The sequence below is a fragment of the Rattus rattus genome, chromosome 3, assembly GCF_011064425.1.
Source record: "Rattus rattus isolate New Zealand chromosome 3, Rrattus_CSIRO_v1, whole genome shotgun sequence".
Taxonomy (NCBI): domain Eukaryota; kingdom Metazoa; phylum Chordata; class Mammalia; order Rodentia; family Muridae; genus Rattus; species Rattus rattus.
This window is the reverse complement of record NC_046156.1, coordinates 192,749,900-192,755,079: the sequence shown is the minus strand read 5'-3', so window position 1 is coordinate 192,755,079 and position 5,180 is coordinate 192,749,900. Positions and strand designations below refer to the sequence as shown.

The window sequence follows — 5,180 nt, the reverse complement described above, 5'->3', positions numbered from 1 at the left end:
CCCTGGGCCCTGGGCTGCACTTTGGAGGACTTGCCTTGAGGGGTGTCTTTTTTAAAGTGTCATTGTCTCCTCAGTGGATCTGACAGCTGTGTTCAGGGTACATAGCCTTTGCTGGGATCTTCTCCATAACCGTCAAATCCCATAACAGGAAGTGGTGAGGATGAGCCTTCCACAACCTCATATGTCTGTGGCCCTAGAGGGTGTTGAGTCATGTCAGGGAATTTATTTCAAATAAAACCCAGCATAAAGCAAGGGCTGGAGGAAGGTTCTCCACCCAGATTTGGAATCCACTCAGATTTGGAACTGAGCTGAACAATTTTCATTTTGAGAGATGAAAAGGTGGAAGAATTCGGCCTCTCTTTTTGCTAACGTAGAGAAAGATAAGCGTCTGTCTCCAAAAGTTGGAGATCATGTTTACTCTTGTGGAATTCTCACTGCCAGTTGTTTTTACAGCACAATGCTACCCATGAGGCCTAACCCGAAAGAACCAGACATTCCCGACTGACTCAAATAATTCCGTCTTCTGAATGTAACCTTCTGGCACTTCTATGGTTTCGGTGTTTGTTCAGTTTTCATCACACCCTGTGACGCTGAGCAGCAAGATCGAGAACAAGAAGTTTTCTTGATGCCCGGCTGGCTGGCTGCCTACCGCAAGGTTGCAGATAGAGGCGCAGAAGTATCTGCAGTTAAACAAAAATTCCACTCGAGGATTTCGTTCTCGTCCACATATGAGAGGCAGAAATGGTTTTGTCGTTTATTTTGGTGACGGGACATCTCAGAAAGAAGCGAATGGTGAATTCCTAATCGGCAGTTATTGATTGTGGATGAGCTCATCTCTGCCTGATTAAGGGAGTCACTAAAAAAATCCCACACAAAAACCGCCAAAATATGTCTTGCTGTATCTTCTCCGAGTACTCACTAGGCGAAAGGAAAACGTCAATATGGCTGGTTAAGCCATGTGACTTTCAAGTACAGAGCGATTTGACTCTCTTTCTGAAGGCAAGCCATGATGTTTCGAGAATCCCCAAAAAGTAATGCTAAACCCTTTCCATTTTCTGAGGTGGATGCAGACGCAGCCCACATCTGGGAGCTGGGGTGTCTGCGTACACGTGAGACAGCGTAACTGTTTCTGCTCTCCGTCTACAAGAGACCAGAGACGACTTTCCGAGACTGGGGAGAGAGCCCTTCCACACCAGGTCTGCCCCACGCGGGCCAGGCTTATTGGACTTCCGGACTCTGTGATAATTGCCCCCTTGCCAAACATACTCCTCGGAATTATTCCATAGAACACACTTGATAAATGGCTTTATCAAGGCCATTGTGTCTTGAAGAACTTAAATTAGTCCCAGATGAGTTTCTCTTCAGTTAAAATAGATTTAAGTAAAATGTAAGCGTAAAGCTGTTTCCATTTTAGTGGCTGAAGCACATTCTGGCACCAAGAGCACCACCTTCTTTATAGACATTTATGACTTTTGTGTTTGTTGGAAGCGAGTGAGACCTCAGGTGGCTGTATCTACTTCTTATATTTATGACTTTTGTGTTTGTTGGATGCAAACAAGTTCTCAATTTTCTATCTGTAAAATAAAATGAGAACAGCTGCTCCTTAAGGCTCTCGGGGTGATAAAAGGCGCTAACGGACCCTGAGCACTGGGAGCATAGGGGCGCGCAGGGGCACACCAGGGGCGCGCAGGGGCACACAGGGGCGCGCAGGGGCACACAGGGGCACTCAGGGGCACACAGGGGCACACAGGGGCGCGGGGCACGCAGGGGCGCGCAGGGGCACGCAGGGGCGCGCAGGGGCACGCAGGGGCACTCAGGGGCACTCAGGGGCGCGCAGGGGCGCGCAGGGGCGCGCAGGGGCGCGCGGGGGCACACCGGGGATGCTCCTTTCTCTCTGCACAGATGCATACTCATGGTGTGCGGGGCTGACTTAATTGTGTTAGTTTCTGTCTATTGTAAAGCAATGGATTTTATCAGGAATTCAGAGGTGTGTGTGTGTGTGTGTGTGTGTGTGTGTGTGTGTGTGTGTGTGTGTGTTCCTGTGCTACCTACCTTCTAACAACCATTTACCTGGGGGTATGGCTCAGTGGGAAAAGTACGGTCTAATGTGCAAGATTTGATCCCAACACCACAAATTAAAGTCAAAGAACTGAAGGTTCGTCTTAGTTCCTCTGAGGCGCTGTTCCTTTCCCATGCGTTCTCCACATTTCTTTCCTGCTCAGCTGTGCAGGTCTGTAGAACTCTGTACTGCCTTAAGACACAGTTTTCCTTGTATTTTGTGCCCCTCCCCCACTGGCCTTCCTGTTTCCTTATCTAATAATCTCACCCTTCCTTTAAGGCTCCTTCGAAATGTCCTTTTGTCTCTAAAGTCACCTTCAATTATCTTAATACAAAAATAATCTCTAGCTCAGTCATTTTCATGACACTCAAAACATAATTTTACATTTGAATAGGGCCAATGAAGAAAAGTGGCAAAGGTTGCACGGTTGGTTCACACGTACACCTTAGGCCAGATCCCTAATGTTCACATCTCAGCATGGTAGATTTGCCAAAACTAAGAATTATTACCTCAGTCCAAATGCTGAGCCCTTGGGAAACACAGTGGAAGAGGGGGGGAAAGGACCGTAGGAGCCAGAGGGAGAAGTGGAGTGGGGTAGAACGCTGACTTTAGAGTGAGACGGTACCGGTCTGGGTTCGGTCCCCAGCTCCGAAAAAAAAAAAAAAAAAAATAAAACAAATAAAAGAAAAGGAGGAAGAGGTTTGGGGGAAAGAGGAAGAAGAGGAAATGGAAGAGGGGAGGAGGAAGAAGGGAAGAGGAAAGAGGAAAGAGGAAGAAGAGGAAAATGAGGAAGAGGAGGAGGAAGAGAAGAGGAAGAAGGAGAAGAAAGAGGAAAGAGGAAGAAGAGGAAAATGAGGAAGAGGAGGTGAAGAAGAGAAGGAGGAAGAAGAAGAGAAGAAGAAAGAGGAAAGAGGAAGAAGAGGAAGGAGGAGGAAGAGGAAGAGGAGGAAGAGGAAGAGGAGGAATAGAAGAGAAGAAGAGGAGGAGGAAGAAGAGGAAGAAGAGGAAGGGATCAGCAGGAGTAGAAGGAGAACAAGAGAGGGACAAAGGGACAACTGTGATCAACACATATTTACACATATGAAAGTGTCACAGTGTAAATGCCTATTCTTTTTTTTTTTATTCTGTGTGCACAGACTAGCGTGATCGGTTTCACTGTAGACAGCTGAATCATCCATTCAGGTCGCTTAGGCCAGCTTAACGAAGCCCATGTCCTCCGCGCACTGACCGAAGCACTGTCAGCACATGTCCAGCCCGTATTTAGGGACCAGACCGTGGCGGTTAGAGCAGACGCGGCAAGGGCGAGAACCCTGGGTGAACTTTTGTGGGTGACTCCAGTAGAGCTGCTGGTGACCCATCTTGCCTTCAGACACCCAAGGAGGAGAAAGGGCAAATGGCTATTCTTTATAACTAATATATGAATTAAACACAATTACCTAACTCTTGCACTTCTCGTGTGTATTGTAACTACCTGTGGACTGCATTCCCCTTGAGGTCAGGCCTTGTGGACTGAAGCGTACCCTCTCTGTACTATGTCCAAGTGTTTGCTTCCCGTGGATCACAAGGTAGACACTAAAATAATGCTGCGGAAGAAGGAGTGACGGCCTAAGCTGCCTGCCTCAATCGAATCCTGTCTTATTTTTGCTTTTTTTTTTTTAAATTACACTTATTAGAGCAGGACAAATATATAGAAAAACATGTCTATAAATGAACCCAACAAATTGTGGCAGAATGAAAACTACCACCCAGTTCCTCAAATAGAATGCTTCCTGCACTCCAGCAGCCCCCGTGAGCCCCGCCCAGGAATGACTGCCCTTCATCTTGACTTCTTGTCCTGTCCTCACTTTCATTTTAATAACAGGACTCGGTTGTTGTGGTAATAGTTATAACGCAAACCACGTTTACACTGTAATTATATCCAGATAAAGTGGCATGGATCTATTAAAAAAAAAAAGTCACCGATTAAGGCAAGTGCACTGTAGTAGATGTTCCAACAACCAAACAATGCCCATTGTCCTCGTAGCTTACACGGCCTCTGCTTTGAGGCTGAGCTTGTGGTTGGGTGTACCCACTTTGGACTGAGGGCATTTCCGGTCCTGTAGGAAGGTCCAGTGTAGGAAGTGGGACATAAACCATTTTCGTTTCTGTTCCCTTAGAAACACATGGAACAAAATAAAGTTTGCCAAATGGAAATATACAAAACCACTGAGGAAATAAATGTTGTTTTTAAGTTTCTAAGAAGGTATCACACATAACTGGGGGTGGTGGAAAGAATTCAAAAGCCGGGTGACCTTTACCGGGACAACATAGCAGGGTCAACAAGCGTCTAGAGAATGTGACTGAGGGGAGCTGACCTCACTGGACATGAGGAGAATGGAGTTGGCTTTCCTCCAACCCAGGGCGAGCCAGACAGCAAGAAGGAAACCATTCTTCAGAAATGGGAACAAGCAAGAACCCTTATGGAGCAAAATAAGTGAGATGTGGAGATGTGGGGACTGGTAGGTTTGTTGCTGGTGGGTATCCAAAGGCTGGGTCTTCTCTCTCAGATGCTGGAGGAGATCGTGGCGAAAGTCAAGTGAAGTAAGCGGGTGATGGCTACATTGCCAGGAAAGGGCGTTGTTCTGAAGAGACTGATAGTCACCACCTCTGGGATTGGGGAGAACTACCCCTGTTGTCCTCTTTAGGACCCTGATGTCACTGTTACACTGGTAGGTTTCAGATGGCTCAGGAACTGATGTCTCCGTTGTCACAAACTTGCCAACTACTTTATAAATCCAGACAGAGTGTGGGCTGTTGGTCGGTCTGGCCTTCCTCACAGATTAGCATTCAGAACACTGAGTCAGCTGAAGACAAAGTCTGTGTCATAGTATCTTTCATAAAGAGAAAGTCAACCATGGCAAACAGAGGGCGATGCCAAGTCAGGTTCTTTCTGTTGAAGATTCGGCCATAAATAACACCCCCCAGACAAGGACACCATGAGCAGGGCTGCATGCCCTTTACTAACCAGGATAAATAGCAACAGGGTGTCTAAGACCTTCTTGACAAAAGGCGTCTGGGAAGATGGATCCTTCAGGCAGTCTTCTTTCCACCCTCTCTTCCATTACCCACACTTTACTCCAGG

The 5,180-nt window shown here is 46.9% G+C and overlaps 1 pseudogene; it reads right to left on the bottom strand.

The window, feature by feature from the left end:
• Window positions 1-3,246: 3,246 nt before the first annotated feature.
• Window positions 3,247-3,417, bottom strand: LOC116896041 (annotated as a pseudogene).
• Window positions 3,418-5,180: the final 1,763 nt, after the last annotated feature.